We start from the raw sequence: 19,181 nt of genomic DNA, 5'->3' as shown, positions 1-19,181 counted from the left end.
TTGAAAGCATGAAGAATGATGGATCTTACCATGTGTAGCCTATCTAGCACAAATCCATGTGTTGTTTGTATCTGTATCAAAAGGACAATTCCTGGTTATGAATCTTACTAAATAAATTGCTTCTACAGAAATAACATGAGGCAGTGAGTTCCAAAGGTTAGTTACAGATGCCTAAAAGAAAAAAAACGGACTTATTTTTTATTGTTTTTTTACATTTGTCTTTTAAGATTCACTGAGCGCTTCCTCATTCTTGTCATATGGTGAGGGTAACTTGAAGCTCTCAATTGGCTCTCTTTACCAGTATTTTATTATTTGTATTACAATGGAGCCTAAAGGCCTGAATGAGATCAGGACCCCATTGTATGAGGTATTGTACATACATAAAGTAGCAGAGTCCACATCCCAAATAATTTATAATCTAAATGGACAACACAGAGGGTAGGAGAAAGAAAGGATTATTGGTTCAATTTTACAGATGGGGAACTCTTTCTGCGGAAAAGGACCTAGGGGTGACAGTGGACGAGAAGCTGGATATGAGTCAGCAGTGTGCCCTTGTTGCCAAGAAGGCCAATGGCATTTTGGGATGTATAAGTAGGGGCATAGCGAGCAGATCGAGGGACGTGATCGTTCCCCTTTATTCGACATTGGTGAGGCCTCATCTGGAGTACTGTGTCCAGTTTTGGGCCCCACACTACAAGAAGGATGTGGATAAATTGGAGAGAGTCCAGCAAAGGGCAACAAAAATGATTAGGGGTCTAGAACACATGAGTTATGAGGAGAGGCTGAGGGAGCTGGGATTGTTTAGTCTGCAGAAGAGAAGAATGAGGGGGGATTTGATAGCTGCTTTCAACTACCTGAAAGGGGGTTCCAAAGAGGATGGATCTAGACTGTTCTCAATGGTAGCAGATGACAGAACGAGGAGTAATGGTCTCAAGTTGCAGGGGGGGAGGTTTATATTGGATATTAGGAAAAACTTTTTCACTATGAGGGTGGTGAAACACTGGAATGCGTTACCTAGGGAGGTGGTAGAATCTCCTTCCTTAGAGGTTTTTAAGGTCAGGCTTGACAAAGCCCTGGCTGGGATGATTTAACTGGGAATTGGTCCTGCTTCGAGCAGGGGGTTGGACTAGATGACCTTCTGGGGTCCCTTCCAACCCTGATATTCTGTGATTCTATGAACTCAGGCACAGAGGGATAAGTAATTTGCCCATGGTCACATGGTTAGTCTGTGGCTGAGCCAGGAATTGAACCCAGCCCTTCCGAATCCTAGTCCAGTGCCTTACCCTTAACACGGACATCTTCACTCTGATATTCTGCATATCTCCTAATATTCACCTCTCTTTTTCAAACTTTTAAATCTCTCCATTCACAGAATCCCTCCTGTCCCCACCCATGGTACACTTCAACTCCAGTCAGCTGCCCATCCCTGCCAGGTTCTTTCTGAAATGCAGGGACCAAGATGAACAGAACTTTCATAGCGAAGACCCCCTGCATCAGTTTACACAATAATATTTTCAGTATTACTTGCTTTCTCCATCTTAAGACAGCCTTAATGTCTTGTCCACACAGCCCATTCTGCAAATACCTAACTCAAGGATACTCAGACCTCAATGGAGCCACAGTAGTGTGAATTCAGTTTCATTTACTACAGTACTATTCCTATTTAAACAGTATGACGGGAAATATTTTGTTTATATTATAGAATTCTCACAGCAAGGAAGTTAATAACTTAATGCAAGTTGTTAACTTAATTGAACAACAACAACAACAGTAAAAGCATCCTGATTGGTTAATAACTTAGACTGGTTAATAATTAAATCCCACAGTGTTTTAATATCAGGAGCTGCAGAGAGCCACAGGAGACATGTTAAAGAACCACTTGTGGCTTGCAAGCCACTGTCTGTCTGCCTTCACTGAACTGAACTGCCGATAGTATGTCTTGCCCTCAGAGGCTAGAATTTATTCATAACCCTTTCTCCAGCAAGAGCAGTAAATGGCTCTAAGTTACACTGGCGTTACAAACCAATGAGCTGCCCAGAGTTGTGTGTGTCACACAGCACAGACTATGGTTATGTCTATGTAATGGGGAATATAGTGCCATAGCTATGGCACCATAGCTATGCTGCCCTAACCCCATAGTGTAGAAGTAGCCTACTGTGACAGAAGGGGTTTTCCTGTCGCTGTAGGAACACCTCCTGTCTGAGTGACGGTAGCTGGAAAGAATTCTTCCATCGACCAAGCTGCATATACACCGGGGGTTAGGGCAGCACAGCTACGGCACACAGCACTCTGGATTTTTCACACCCGTAAGCACTGTAGCTATGTCGACTTAAATTTTAAGCACAAACCAGACCTATGCACAGATTGACTCTTTACTTCCATAAACACCAAATGCTTTTGGTATAAGATCAATTTCACAATAGAAGAGCCAAAGTCCATCATCAGAGCAATAAGAACTAACTTTTCTTTTCCTTTTTTGGTCTGCCTCTCCCTGCCAATGAGGGCTCAAGTATAGGGGTACGCAGTAGTCACTACATCAAGCACAAGTGTGTCTTCAAGGAGAAAGAAGTTGTGTTTAAGATGATTTTTGGCTGGACTCTTCTCTAGTTTTGAGCTCCACTCAGCACAGGGGTATGTGAGGTGTGTCAGGGAGCCAACTGCAGCTCACTGATTTGGTGCTGGATCAAGTTAGAGTAGCCTATGGGCTGCTCTAAATTACACCAATGGTGTAAAACTCCTACAAGACAATTGGAGGATTAATACAGCAGAGTTTTGCCATGCCTCCTACCTGCCCCACTCCTTTCCTCCTCTGGTACACCTTTTGCAATGGGGCAGGGCAGAGGCAGCTGGTGCAGGAGCCAGGTCCACCAGCTTTATGCCAACAGAGAGATCCCCTCTGCTAAGGGAGTTCTCCACAGTGAGACTCTTAGTGCCACTCAGGCAAGAGCCTAATGGAGCATCTGGCCCCTTGATTTTGTGATTATATCTAGGGCTTAAGCAGAAAGGATCAAGTTATTCAAAACAACCGTCCCCTGCCGCATGCACAGATACTATGGTAATGGACGCCAATATGGAGAACCTAGACAGACAGACACACACGCTGTGAGGAGGCTTTCAAATAAGAAGTCACCGTAGAGCTCCCTTAATCCACCTATCTGGCTCCAACAGACGAAGTCTGACTGGGAGTCTGCTATGCAGTGGGTGATATTATTGTGTTCTGTGGACTGCTAGATGACAGCATGGGGCGGGAGAGGGAGGGAGAGAGAGCGAGATTCCCTCCAGTTCAGCAGAGAGGAACCTCTTTGTGTATACATTCCACTGCTGGTTTGTCTCAGAGAGAAACAGATCGGGGACGGGAAGAGCTTTGAAGAAAGTGAAAGTCAGGCTCAGAATGCTGGTTCAGCTCATTTTATCTGACACAAGACTGGCAGACACTAAGAGAATAAAAAATGGGCTTTGGTAAGATCCTTGGAAGCCAGAACATGATGGCATAGCAGTCCTTTCCAAGCAGTGTCTCGCTTTCTCTCTCTCACACCCTCTCTCTCGCCCCAAAGATTTTTGGTAGTTTAATTGCTGGCACTCTGCACAGCTGCACCCGACCAGCTCCATTGAATGCTACGGACAGAGGCTTCTTTGGAAAGATGAATCTGAAGAAAGCAAAATATGATGGCCAATAGCAGCATGCCATTTGGAAACTCCATCAGTGAAACTGACATGAGTGAGACTCGAATAGTAGCACACCAATAGCAAAAAATGCAGAGAAGCCTGAAAATAAGACATCACCAGAGATTCACTTATCTTCCAAGGGTTTGCACCAGAGACTGGAGCAGTTAACACCCAGGGATCAAATTCTGCCCCCAATTAAGTCAATGGGAGTTTTGTCATTGACTTCAGTGGAGCCAAGATTTCCCCCTCTGCTGTACCAATCATCTGCAGCGTTCAGCTCATGCTAGTGAGGGTGTAAAAACTTGGTTGGGGTCAGGTTTCAGATTTTACGGGAATCATTGCAAAAGGGAAAGTTGTGCGCCTTTCCAACTAGGCACTGTGTCTCCTAAGCCTGCACACAGGCCTGGCCAAGAAGCTGTGGTGAATGCCTGCTGGAAGCAGGTTTCTGATGTCTGCAGACACAATAAATAAATAAAGGGCATTCTTAAAAAAAGCAAAAAACAGGAAAAACCAAAACTCTGCTACGTGCTGAACCAATAAGGCTAAAACAGGGAAAACTCGTTGCTTGATCAATAAAATGATATTGCCTTTGAATATTCTTTTGTTTACAATTTTACAACTAGTGAAGGATGATAAGAATGCTTATAGAAATGACACTGTAGCTACACTGCTGCATATTCCATATGATAACTCTCCACACTCTAGTAACAGCACTCTGACTTCTGATGGTATGTCTACACTGCAACCGGGAGGTGTGATTGCAGCATGTGTAGATGTACCAGAGTTAGCTAGATCAGTTAGCTAGCTAGATCAGAGCTAGCTTGAGTAACAATAGTAGTGAAGCCATGGCAGCATCGGCATCAGCTGCTCAAGCATGTACCCAGGATCCTGCATGAGCAGGGCTAGCCCATGCTGCCCCATGGCTTTGCTGCTACTGTTACTCGAGCTATCTTTGATCTACATGAGCTGCAATCACACCTCCCAACTGCAATGTAGACATGCCCCAAGAGAAAAGCACTACAGCAGTAGTTCTCAAAATGACCCATGGGCAACAAGAGGAAGGATGGCTCAGTGGTTAGGGTGCTCGTCTGGGACTTGGTCAACTCTAGGTTCAAGTCCTTGCCAACCACAGACATCCTGTGTGACCTTGAGCAACTCACTAAAGGCTTGTCTACACAGGGAATTATTAACAATTATACTGGTATCATTAAACTGATTTGATATATACAGCTGTATTGGTCTGAGTATTTTGTGGACAATTTTTTTTTTGGGGGTTTAGTTTATGCCCCTTCCAGAACAAGATAAAATAAACCAGAAAAAGGCACAAGAGAGTGTCCACATGGGGAGTTATACCCATATAATTTCAATTTACATCTTAATTTATAGCAGTGTAACTTTGACAAGCACTTAGTCTCTTTGGACCTCAGTACCCCACCTGTACAATGGGATAACAGTACAACCCTCCCTTGCTGTGAGGATCAATGTGTTAAAGAGTGTGAGGTGCTCAAATACTGTGGTGATGGGGACCATATACGGTAAAAAGACAGAACGGGGCTGTTGGGTAGTAAGTATCACATTGGTGTCCACAGAGTTCGGTAAAGATTAAAGCGCCTTTGTTATTCTGCCCTTCCCCAGCCTGGGGGAAAATAGGGCCAAAATGCCAATAAACTAAGAACTGAAACACAAAACAGGGATGTCAACATTAACAGCTAGAATAGTAGGTTCAAGACAACACTCACTACCCTTGGCCTGGTCTCCCCTTTGCCTAAATTATGCAGCCTATGCCAATAGTGCTCAACCTTTCCAGACTACCGTACCCCTTTCAGGAGTCAGATTTGTCTTGCATTTCACCTCTCTTAAGAGCTACTTGCTTACAAAAATCAGACAAAAAATACAAAAAAGTGTCACAGCACACTATTACTGAAAAATTGCTGCTGTCTCATTTTTGCCATATAATTATAAATCAATTGGAAAATAAATATTGTACTTACATCAGCATATAGCATATAGAGCAGTATAAACAAGTCATTGTCTGTAGGAAATTTTAATTTGTACTGACTTTGTTCGTGCTTTTTATGTAGTCTGTTGTAAAATTAGACAAATATCTAGATGAGTTGATGTACCCACTGGAAGACCTCTGTGTACCCTTGGGGGTACACATACCCCTGGTTGAGAACAACTGGCCTAAGCCCTCCCAAATCCCAGGTGTTAATGGCAGCATGTGGTTCCCAGGTGCATGTCTTTGGACCTAAACATGTAAAATGAATCCTGCGGGAACAGGGGCAACCCAGCCTCAGAAGGAACTTAAGCACAGTGTCATAGGTACTAATTTTCCATACATGCAACAGATGTAGGAATTGCATGCAACCATGAAAAAGACAGGGGAGATGGTCCCAAAGCCCGTCTCTCTACAAAGATAAGATCCAAACTATGAAATATTCTAACAGCAATGGTCCAGTGCATGAGAGCTTTCAATAGTAATGCTACAGTGTTTCAGATGCTTACCAAATACTGCAGTATTTTTAAAGGGGTGAGCAGCACTGCTTTGGACCCCTGTTGTGGATTACTGCAGTACTCTGCTTTTTAACTCAGGGAATTGCATTAGCTCCCACACATATCTATGGCTATTTCCCAACTTGGCCGTCCCCAACGCGCAGCCAATCGCCTCTTGTTTGATCCTGCAAGGCAGTCATGTTCCACAACATTGGTAATGCCACAAATTGGCCAGAATGCTGCAAGCAAGCAGCCACTGGGATTAGAGGAAGATTTTGTTACTCTATCTGCTCCTTGTTCTTCCCTAATGAAGGTTTCAGAGTAACAGCCGTGTTAGTCTGTATTCGCAAAAAGAAAAGGAGGACTTGTGGCACCTTAGAGACTAACCAATTTATTAGAGCATAAGCTTTCGTGAGCTACAGCTCACTTCCTCAGATGCATATCGTGGAAACTGCAGCAGGCTTTATATATACACAGAGAATATGAAACAATACCTCCTCCCACCCCACTGTCCTGCTGGTAATAGCTTATCTAAAGTGATCATCAGGTGGGCCATTTCCAGCACAAATCCAGGTTTTCTCACCCTTCACCCCCCCACACAAATTCACTCTCCTGCTGGTGATAGCCCATCCAAAGTGACAACTCTTTACACAATGTGCATGACAATCAAGTTGGGCTATTTCCTGCACAAATCCAGGTTTTCTCACATCCCCCCCACCCCCATACACACACAAACTCACTCTCCTGCTGGTAATAGCTCATCCAAACTGACCACTCTTCAAGTTTAAATCCAAGTTAAACCAGAACATCTGGGGGGGGGGGGGGTAGGAAAAAACAAGAGGAAACAGGCTACCTTGCATAATGACTTAGCCACTCCCAGTCTCTATTTAAGCCTAAATTAATAGTATCCAATTTGCAAATGAATTCCAATTCAGCAGTTTCTCGCTGGAGTCTGGATTTGAAGTTTTTTTGTTTTAAGATAGCGATCTTCATGTCTGTGATTGCGTGACCAGAGAGATTGAAGTGTTCTCCGACTGGTTTATGAATGTTATAATTCTTGACATCTGATTTGTGTCCATTTATTCTTTTACGTAGAGACTGTCCAGTTTGACCAATGTATATGGCAGAGGGGCATTGCTGGCACATGATGGCATATATCACAAATATCTCACAAATCTTGGGAGACAGGCCAGTCCTTGCCTACAGACAGCCCCGCAACCTGAAGCAAATACTCACCAACAACCACATACCACACAACAGAACCACTAACCCAGGAACTTATCCTTGCAACAAAGCCCGTTGCCAATTGTGCCCACATATCTATTCAGGGGACACCATCACAGGGCCTAATAACATCAGCCACACTATCAGAGGCTCGTTCACCTGCACATCCACCAATGTGATATATGCCATCATGTGCCAGCAATGCCCCTCTGCCATATACATTGGTCAAACTGGACAGTCTCTACGTAAAAGAATAAATGGACACAAATCAGATGTCAAGAATTATAACATTCATAAACCAGTCGGAGAACACTTCAATCTCTCTGGTCACGCAATCACAGACATGAAGGTCGCTATCTTAAAACAAAAAAACTTGAAATCCAGACTCCAGCGAGAAACTGCTGAATTGGAATTCATTTGCAAATTGGATACTATTATTTTAGGCTTAAATAGAGACTGGGAGTGGCTAAGTCATTATGCAAGGTAGCCTGTTTCCTCTTGTTTTTTCCTACCCCCCCCCCCAGATGTTCTGGTTTAACTTGGATTTAAACTTGAAGAGTGGTCAGTTTGGATGAGCTTTACCAGCAGGAGAGTGAGTGTGTGTGTGTATGGGGGTGGGGGGGATGTGAGAAAACCTGGATTTGTGCAGGAAATAGCCCAACTTGATTGTCATGCACATTGTGTAAAGAGTTGTCACTTTGGATGGGCTATCACCAGCAGGAGAGTGAATTTGTGTGGGGGGGTGGAGGGTGAGAAAACCTGGATTTGTGCTGGAAATGGCCCACCTGATGATCACTTTAGATAAGCTATTACCAGCAGGACAGTGGGATGGGAGGAGGTATTGTTTCATATTCTCTGTGTATATATAAAGCCTGCTGCAGTTTCCACGATATGCATCTGAGGAAGTGAGCTGTAGCTCACGAAAGCTTATGCTCTAATAAATTGGTTAGTCTCTAAGGTGCCACAAGTACTCCTTTTCTTGTTCTTCCCCAGATTCTTCCTACTACCTCCCTCTAGAGTCCTCAAGGAGTTCTGCATTGACTCACTTCTGCTCTATTCCACTAGCGTGATATACCACATTAGAGACGTGGGAGAGGCAGAAAGCGCTTCTTTCACAGCCTTGCTGATAAGCAAATACAGGGTGGGGCCAACGACAAGAGATTTGTGAAAATGACTAACCAGTCTAATATAATTAAAAATCCTGCCCCACGGGATAGTAAAGAAATGTATAACTTTCGTTGATGAAAATCCTACCATTTAGGATTGTGAGCGTGTTGCAAGCACGCTGCAGTTTGCTTCCTGAGCAGCATAGCCTGTGGAAAGTATGCTCAAGGACTGGGATTGAACAGAGAAACACCACACTGAAAAAATATATAGATATTCATCCTGCCAGCTATAGGATCCAAAGTGGGGAACTGGATGGAGGCAACAAAGGCAACAGAGCTAAGAGGAAAACACGTGAGTAACAAGTTTTGCTGGAGAAGAGCCAATGGGGCTCCTCTATGGACTGCTGAAGTCAGGTATGACCAAACTTTTGGCTCTAGTTAGCAGCTGGGAAATATTAAAAAAAGCTGAATGGATTTCACATTGTCAGAGAGAAACTCCCTGAAAGAAGCAAGCCGAAGTTGCGTTCAAAAACAGCATATACAAGCAGGAGAGGGTATTGCCCTAAGGAAATGGTCTTCAGTATATATATGGCCCCCATTACATGGTGCTCATATGTGAGCACCTCATAATACCCTGGTGAGGCAGGGCCCTGCTATTCTCTCCATTTTACAGAGAAGTAACTGAGCCCCAAGAGGGTAAATGATTTGCACCAGGCCACCCAGGAAGGCTGTGGCACGATTGGGAATGGAGCCCAGGTCTTCAACATCCTAGGATAACCACTGGATCAGATCAGCCTTCCCCTCTGCAAAAGGCATATCATCCTGTGCCCAGCTTAATGAGAGTTCTGCTGAGGATGGTCAGGCTCAGACAGATAGATGAACACAAACACTATTTTCCCCTTTCCCTGTTTATATCATGGTGCCTGTTAAAATGGTGCTCAAGACCAGGTCCTCTCCTTTCACTGCTTAAAGGGACACAAGGAGAAACCAGGCCTTTTTGCTATGGTTGTCAGAGAGGCTCTAGAAAGACAGACAGACAGAAAGAAAAACAGAGCTCTCAACCTCATCACGGAGATCAATGATCCTCAAGAAATAGAGGAGAATGGTAAGATGCTTTGAATCTTATACCTCCCCTAGACTTTTTCAGAGGTGAAAAAGAGAAAGAGAACATCTGATTTTATTTAAAACTCCTTCTCTGCTGGAGTAAGGGAAGCAATCTGGTGGCTGCTGCTTCAAAGAATCCTGGCAGGTCTTCAGGCCGATAGAATCCTTCTCCAAAAATAGGATTTTATTTTCCTGTTGGCTGAAGGTAAAGCTGCCCAAAGCACCCAGCCCTCCAGCCTTGGTCTGCAAAAAGCTATGTTTGCCAGTTGGCTTCAGCCAGGTGAGCTGCTGCCCAGAAAGTCTCCCTGAAGGATGGAGTTTGTAAGTCAAACAGTTTAAACAAAAAGAAGGGGAAGGCATGCATAGAAAAAGTGGGATAATAAAATAAACGAATGGAACTTACGCTGGCAGCGTTGATCTCTGACAACATCCTTTGTGAATAGAACAGGCATGAGCCTCTCTACCGGTGAGCAAAGGGGCTGACAGGTATGTCCAAGTGCATGTTTTAGAGGCAGAAGAGCTAAGAGAAGTCCCCGCACGCAGACCCTTAACACTGTACAATCTCCAGGCTCCCCGGCTGTGTTCATTCATGCTTTTGACTCTTCAGGAAGGACAAGAGCCTTCACCTGTCCTGCTTCCAGATCTAGAACCATAGCAACTTCCTCTCACCCAAACCACCATCTCCTTCCTGGAGCCCTGTAACAGATGGGCGGTACTGCTACAATTCTGCCCCTTTGCTCCTCAGAGACGGCCATTGTGAGATGGACACATAACCTTACTCTTCCACGTTTCATGCTCTCTCACAAAGATTTCACATCATCCTCTTATGTACCTAGACAGATCTCCACCCGTGAGACACATGGGAGCCATTGGAAAGACTCCCATTGACTTAAATAGGGTTTGGATCAAGCCCCTCAACTGGAGGACTGAAATTCCATTGACGTTCACTTGGGCTTCTTTGCAGTTCTGGCCTCTTTGATTCTTCACTCCTTTTGCTCCATGTTTTGCTGCATAGGACTTTTTTCACTTTGTTGGTGCCCTAATTGACAGCTTAGACCCTAGGGTGATGAGCACTATAGAGACCTTACTTACCTTTTTTTCCTCTGCAACTTTTCTTTCAAGCATCCTAATCCATTATCAACCAAGGTATCCAAATCATGCTGTTTTCTCCTTAAGGAACATTTCTAGACCCAAATTTTACATTTTTGAAAAAAAAACTTTTAAATTTGCAAGAATGTTTTTACTTTTTTTTTTTTAAATTTAAATTTAAATCAATTCAGGTTTTCGTTTGATCAATGAGTAAACATTTACCTGCAGGAAGGATGGACAGTTTTATGCTAAAGGCATCAGACTGGTACCCAAGAGATTTGGGTTCCGAGTTCCCAGTTCTGCCAGGAACTCCCCAGATGACCTTGGTTAAATCACTTAATCTCTTAGTGCCTCAGTTCCCCCTGAATTAAAAGAGATTCTAGGCATAATAATTCTTTCCTACCTCACATGGATGTGTTCAGGGAACACATAATACATGCTTGCGAGGCATCAGAAATCAGAGTGATAGAAGCCATGTAAGTACCTAGCTAGATGGACATAGGAAACCCAAACACATTATTTTAAAAAGTGGAAAGTGAAACTAACTAGAAAGAGACCAGTGTGTCACTTCAGACTGATACCAGTGTGTCATGATGGTGAAACAGGCCCAGAGAGAAGTGACAATTAACAGCCCAATTTTACTGTCCAAGTTGAGGCAGAAGGAGAAAGTAAAGAAACCAGAGAAGCAGTGAAAAGTAAATTCTGTTTTTGAAATATGTCCCATCTGAACCATCTAAAGTGCTACCACCAGTAACAAAAGCAATTACTTTTAAAAGAGAGACTTATCTGGCCAACAAGCAAAATGACATTAAAGAGGTAACACCCCCTGCTCCTCCCCAAACTGCAGTAGGAGTTTGATTGATTACAAAGTGTTCAGGACCTCGTTTGATTTACCTCCAATAGACAACAGCTCCTGAAAGGCCAGTAGCACAAATCATGACCACCAATTCCTGAAACCCCTTTGTGTTCCCCAAAAGCTTTCTATTGTATCCAGTTCCTGAAGCAGCCTGACCCTGCTGGGCTTGGGAGACCCAGGGTGAGGGACTGGTGCCCCACTGTGTTAGGTGTTGTACCACACTTATTCAAAACAAAATATTTTAAAATCATGTCATCCTTCAGAGCTTGCTACCTAGGCCCGGGGGCTCAGATCTGAGACTGTCCTCCCAGTCAGGAAAATGCTCTGCTCTAGGTCTCATTAAAACAGGGCAAGCAATCTTGTTTAACCACAGAGGCAGCTAAAGCACAAAAAGGAGGCCAAGCTAGGTTGTAGCATAACTTTGCACTGGCATCAAACCACTTTACATAGGGGTTAGAAACCATGTCCTAGCGAATACGTTTCTGGAACTGTCTACATACTAAAGCCTCTTGGGGAAGCCTTCCAGCATTGCACCAACGGCAGCTAGCCCCAGTCCTGCAAGAAGTTCCACATGGGCAGACCCCCCACCACCCAAAAGGAGCCCCACTGAAGTCAGCAGGGGGTCTGCCAAAGCCAAAGGCCCTGCAGCATCAGGCTCTTAGTGACACTGCTGTTTATTAGGCTGCTTAAAGCAGAGACAACCTGAGCTGCAGAGATTAGATCCAAACCTTCCCAAAGTCTGGGCTTGCACAGATTAGGCAGTTTTAGGTTGGCCCACTCTGAAGACAGGGTGGAGCCATGATACTGGATCCTGAATGCACCCAAGTTCAGGGTAGTACAGGACACCACTGGTTTTACCACTGCTCAGAGACGGTCTAGATGACACGGTGTTAAAATTGCTGGTGGACACCAACAGCCGGTCTACATTACAGTTGCCATCACTGTTAGTACCACTGGAATGGTGCAAGACTGCTCCAAAAAGGGCTAGTGTAGACAAGGTCTCAGTGCGTGAAGGCACAAAGTTTTAGGGTCAGTTGTAGAACACTTTTTCTCCTCCCACTAGCCACATCATCTGGACAAACCATAGCGGTAATCCTGCAAAGTTACCTGTATGCATAGGCTAGGTCTACATTACAAGAGCAACAATAGGACAGCTGCAGCTACCCTACTGTAGCGTAGACACTTGCTACAGCAATGGAAGGTTTCTTTTTCCCTGTGGCTGTAATAAATCCGCCCCCTCAACAGGTGGTAGCTAGGTCAATGGGAGAACTCGTCCGTTGACCTAGCTGCATCTGCAGAGTGGGGTAGGTCGATCTAACTACATCACACATAGCATGAAGTTTTTCACAGCCTAAGTGATGCAGCTAGGTCAACCCAAGTTTTAAGTGTACACCAGAGCATTGACCTTCACTCTGTGCAGAATCCCATTGACTTCAACTGGTCGCTATCTGAGAGAAAGGATCCATGGATGCAAGACTGAGTGTTACAGACTGTGTTTAAATGACTTCCTAGGTTATGCAACGATGGTTCAAAGGTTGAGCTATTTAACCAACTCTTTAAGGTGAATACCCAGTTCCAGACTTGAGGCTTGGCAGGAGAATGGGGGAGGAAGAGCTGATGAGCAAAGATTTGGGGGTTTAGAATATACCTTATTCTATCATTTGGGATCTCAAACTGCTTTTGCATTTCTTAAAAAAGTATGTTTCCATTCCTCTCACTTTTTATTTTGAAAGCAATAGCTGCTGGATCAACATAATAAAACACTCTACAGCCAGCTGGAAATCTGCAGAGCTTAAGCCTGTAAGTATTTAAAACAGTTCTTTATTATTTTTTAACAAAATATTTTTTAAAGTAGAGTTTGAGTTTTTTGTTTTTTTTTAATTTTATTTCTTTTCTCCCCACTCCCTCCCTGGGTCTCTGTTGCTAACCAGATTGCAGCGATGGGATAATGGAACAGACACATGGGCTGAAACCCTCGTTGGTCAATGGGAACCATTATGTTCACACACTTTATATGTGAGTGCTTTGGGCTTGATACTGATGCCAGTAAGGTCAATGGCAAAAATCCCCATTCATTTCAATGTGGGCAGCAGCAGGTTCTTAGGATCCTGCAAGAAGTTCCACATGGCCAGACTCCCACGGGCACCCAAATGGAGCTCCACTGAATGGAGTCTGCCGGTGCAATGTCAGAGCCGTTATGACCTCACGATTTATTAGGGTGCTAAAACACAGATGGCCTAGCTACAGAGTCTAGATCCAAACCTTCCCAAAGTTAGGGCTTGCACGGATCTCATTCTGAAGACAGGGAAGAGCCATGGTGTTTGGACCCGGCTGCAGAGGAGTACAGACCCAAGTGGGGAAGAGAGGTTGGTTCAGGCCCTAGTCTTCACTGGGATGAATTATATTTATTTTCATAGTCATTCTCCGCCTTTCCAGACACATGGTGAGAAGTGTCCCACCACTCTTTGTTTGGGCAACAGGAGAGACTGTGTAACTTGGCATGACTGTGTCCACTTATGTTCACCACTCAGTACTCAGACCTGCCAACTTTCCTCCTCCTTGTGCTGTAAAACTAACCCTTCCTAACAAAAAAGAGCCTGAGATGTCCTGCCTCTCATTATCTGGTGTGTCAAACACAGCAACATCTTTCCATTTAGGAAGGGATGCAGATGACACCGGTTATTAGGTGGTCAGTAGGAAGTGGTGAATGCTTGGGCCCACAGTTGACGCATTGCTTCCTCCTGACCTAAGGGGGCGGGAGAAAAAAAAAATCCACCGTGCCATGATGCTTACTGTAGACAATTAAAATATTAACTTTCTTTGTACTGAATTATAAACACAGCAGACATGAAAAACACCCAGGCAAGAAGGGCACCATCAGGTTACAAGCGGAGAGTTGGCCAGCCGGCAGACCTAAACTGTGGTCAGCTCATGCAAAACGGATGCCAAATTCTGCAGCTTGCCAAAATGTGGCACTTGGAGGCCACTTCCATGGGATTGCTGGAGAACTGGCAGCTTGTACGTATGCACTATATCTTAATAGAATAATACTTAGCACCTACATACCATTTTCCACCCACTGATCTCAAAAGTACTTTACAAAGGAAAGGAGATATAATTATCCCCATTTCACACACAGGGAAACTCAGCCACACAGGGGAAAAGTGACTTTCCCAAGGTCACACAACACATCAGAGACTGGATTAGAACCCACATCTCCTGACTTCCAGTCCAGTATCCCAGCCACTGGACTGTGCTGTTTCCCCATAGCTTGTGCTGACAGACTCCCACCAATGCTCATCCTTAGGGTACATGGCACCATTCTAACAGACCATGAAGATTTGGTTTGATTCCTTTTTTTTTGGTACATGGTAGTTGTATAATCCAAGCCACCTGTCCAATTATCCACTGGGAGCAGCACTTTGGCCAACACGCTGGAACTTGCCAAAGGTTTTGTAAGTGGGATGACAGGGCTGCACTGTTGATAAGTCTCCCTCTTTGAAGGTTAGTTGGCATATTGGATTACAAGTACTCTCCCAACATGCAATCTGTTAACAGCTGGCAGAACACAGCTGCTTATCACTTGCCAAATACACAAGATACAGAAGAGCAAAGAAAATAATAGGGATGAGGAAAAACTTCTACAAAACATTACCAGATGAGCATGTCTAGGCAGGCGGGGAGCTGAGACCTCTGTGTATCGTACAGATAATGTTCTCTCTTTACTCTTACCTTGGCCTCCCAATCACAATAATTTGTCTCATCCAGTGACTGAGTCTTCTCATATGTGAGCTCCTTGGAGCAGGGATTGTTCTTTCATTACATTTGTACAGCACCTAGCACATCTGCCATGCCAACAAGGAACAGCAACTGCAACGGGGTCGCAGAGTGGGAGAGCAATTCAAATGTTTGGCTACATCAAAATAAACTTCAGACAAATCCATTAACTGTTCACCAATTCTCCGAACCGAACTTGGAACCTTTTGGAACGGATTTGTCAGTAGAAAAATCTCTCCTATAACATTCACTTGCACACTTGTTTAACCCATCACTTCATGGGGATTTGTTTCCTGCCCTCCATTATCTGTGTCAAAATAAATAAAGTAAGTAAGTCAAAAAATTCAGCTTGTGCCCTTCATGAGTGAAAGGCCAGCCCCTGCAGAATCCAAGATCCTGTTAGACTGTGGTCTCTCAAGAAAGGTGACAAAGACTCCACCATTTGAGATAGTTACAAGGTGTCTAACAGACCACTGGATACACCAAAAGGAAATATGCAGCTATGATACAGCTAGGGAATAAGGTAGACAGAAGAAGGCAACAGGTCTTTTCCATCTCAATGTTGCTAGATTCCTTATCTCCTACTGGACCTGACTACCTGAACATGCACAGTTAATCAAAGCTCACATTCATGTAAACTGTTTGCTTATAAAGGACACCCAAGTCCAAGCCCACCACAGGAACAGGAAGGCCACAAACCGGGGACAAACATTGTGAGAGGCGATGAGTAAATCAGGAAGGCATTCTTAATAAGAGTTAAAGATTGTGAATTGGCCTAGCCACATACTAAAACAAAAGAGAACTCCAAGAGGTCATTACTTGACCTAGTCAACTATCATTGTGCAAACCGGCAAACGTATATCTAACAAATAGCCATGGACCTGGGATAATGAGTGCTAGAATTATTGCAGAGTTTTGAGTTGGGGAGTGACATCCATGCCATTTGAACCAAGGCTACAATTATTTAAAATTGTCCTGATGTAAATCATACCAAACCCATACAAACCTGGTACCGTTAAATGGGCTTCAATTTATGCCTTAGAAGTTGCCCATTATTCTTCAGAAGATCTTTTCATTTTCCTCTCATCTTACCCTGCTCTTCATTCTTATCACTGCTATTAATAGTGCACATCCTTTGTCTACAGTTTTGAATCACAAACACTAGATCCTATTTCTTTCTGTCACTTTTAGCTCCTTCTTTACATGCTCATCCCTTTCTGATTAATAATCTGCCTCAAACAGTTTGTAATTCACTTCTCATCTCTATGAAACAGATAACTCATTTTCTATCTCTCAGAACCTCTCATCAACCTCACTTAAAGCTATGGGTTTCTGCATAGGCTTCCTGCATGACATCCAAAGAGGCTCAGGGGTTTAAGTACCAAAGCTGCTTTTGAAAATGGAACTCATTTTCCCCTTGAATAGCAATTCAGTGTTCTCTGCCATGCACAGGTTTTGAGATACATTTTAGTGAACTCCTACAGTGTCCACATGTCACAATCACTCTGATTATTGTAGTAATCTAAAAGCCAACTCTCTCATGAGCCACTACATCTCCCTGATAGAAGGTAGAGCCTCATGCATTTCTTTTGTTTTCTTGGTAGAGAACCTCAGACTGTTCTCACTCTCCTTGAAAACCCACAGACTTCCTTCCAAAGATGAGACATCTCTATCCCACACAGTGAGAGAGATTCCTACCAGCTCTGCTCCCTGGGAAAGGTGGAGAGCAATAGACTCCTCTACGCAAAGATATTACACAGGCTGCCTGCCCCACCCTGACCTATTACATCTCCCTTGTGAAGATGAATTATGGCCAGCTTGCCCCTCGCTCATACAAAGATAAAGCCAAAGCCTTTTAGCTCGGACTCTCTCCCCTCCTTTGTGCATCTGAAACTGTGCGCATTCCACTCTCGTGCCAATCAAGTTACAATTTCATCCCCTTCTCTCTCTTGCCAGGACCTCATGGCCAGTTGCCCATCTGAGCACCATAAAACCCCCTCACTCTTAGTCAGTGCATTGGAAAGGATGAAGGTTTAGTAACAGCCACTTGGGTTCCCAGGCTCCAGCCTGCTCCTACAAAAGGCAGCTGTCCTCGAGACATCACAGAGTCATGTTATTAAAGTCTTCCTAGTACATCGCATTTTAATAGTAACTCTCCCAGCACAAAGCCCCAGACCTCCTCTCCTGTGCTAGGGAACTCCTTGCTGCCCACACATTTTATAAGTACACTCATCTAGTGTGTTTCTGATGCATGGTAGGAGGAGTGCGGTAGGAGGAGGAAGAGTCAGCTGAATTGCTGTTTTCAGGACAGATTCACCATGTTCCTTACAGCCCTGCACAGCTCAACTCCCCTGGAACGGTTTCAAAACCTGACTCATATCCAGTTTGTCTTTTTTAATCTTTACACACTTACATCATCCTGGGAGGCTCACAGTGTAACATACAAAACTTTCAGTGCTTAATCTATAGAGGTCCTGTACTGCAATGACAAGCAACTCAAACAGACAGAGACAGAAGTACAAGCACAGCTACAGAGAACCTACCAGACCAGGGAAGCAATGAACAAAATTGAAGTGGGCCCACTGACAATGCAGATATGCTGAAGGGCAGATGGCCTAGTAGATAAGGCACTGGAGCGGCAGTCAGATAGGCTGAGTACTTGTCTCAGCTCTACCAGCAATTTGTTTGTAACCTTGGGCAAGTCATTTAACCTCCCTGTGTCTCACAATGTTATGGAAGTAGATAATCATTATCAATCCTTAATGCAACCCTGGAAAGTACTCAGGCTCAGAGCCTGAGAGGTTATTTAGGTGCCTAACTCCCACTGAAATCAATGAATTTAAGCACCTAACTCCCACTGATTTCAATAGGAGTCAGGGGCCTAACTGCTTTTGAGGATCTGGGCCTGAGGATCCTGCAGCGAAGGGTGCAGCACTAGAACCGAAACAGAACAGGATGTTCAAGATTTCTGATAAATCCCTGATATCCCATCATGGGAATGGGGCTGGACGTTTCACAAGGAGTCTAAGAATTGGGCACTCAGTTCAGTGGGGCTTGAATACCTAACTTCCCTATGGCCTTTGAAAATCACAGCCTAAGTACATACGCATTTGTGAGAGAGAATCCCGCTGACCTCCAGGGAACATTGGGTTTGTAACAGTGACCGTTAGGCAAAGACTTCCATGTGGAAGATCACCAAAAACAAAAAACAAAAAACCCAAAAAAACCTCCCAAACAGCTGGAATGTGTTGAGCATACAGCACACTGTATGTGGAAACACATCAGAGCCCAGAAACCCTGACCAGATCCCTGTACCTAACGACGGTTGCCTTGTTTATTTTATTCTGGTTAGTGAGTCAGAGTTTCAATGGACTCTTTGCAGTTATTCATCATAGTGGTTTTTGATGTAACTAACATTCTACGAAACTATAGGAAGATTTGGCCATTTTTTTCTACCCCTTGCTCCCCTGCCCCCTCCAAGAGATGAATAGTCAACAGGGATGAATGAAGAATTGTCAGGATGTTTGCATAGCTTTTACTGTGAGAACAGCAGCAAGTGGTAGGCGTGGGACTCCTAGAAAACACATGTTCGCATGCAAGGATGAGGGAGGGGAGCAGTGGATTTTTCTGCATGTGGGTAAAGGGACAATTTACAAGGAAGCATGACAGCGACAGGGGCACAGAGCAGAAACGTACACTAGGTGAAAGACAAGGCACTGAATACAAGAATGTAAGAACAAGCCTTCTCAGGGATTGTCAGAGGGCTATGACACCACGTGTACATCTGCCAACTGCGTAACAGATCTGGCAAGGCAAACACAGGCAGGGGAGAGAGCATAAAAGGGAATAAGCCAAGTGATGGCATA

At 44.1% G+C, this 19,181-nt stretch overlaps 1 protein-coding gene across 1 annotated transcript in view; it reads right to left on the bottom strand.

Moving 5' to 3' along the window:
- Positions 1 to 19,181, bottom strand: part of COL27A1 (collagen type XXVII alpha 1 chain) — a 247,496-nt gene that overhangs the window by 139,756 nt on the left and 88,559 nt on the right. The window lies entirely within an intron of this gene.

This window comes from Lepidochelys olivacea, assembly GCF_965140295.1.
Source record: "Lepidochelys olivacea isolate rLepOli2 genome assembly, chromosome: 16".
Lineage (NCBI taxonomy): Eukaryota > Metazoa > Chordata > Testudines > Cheloniidae > Lepidochelys > Lepidochelys olivacea.
This window is presented reverse-complemented; position numbering and strand designations above follow the sequence as displayed.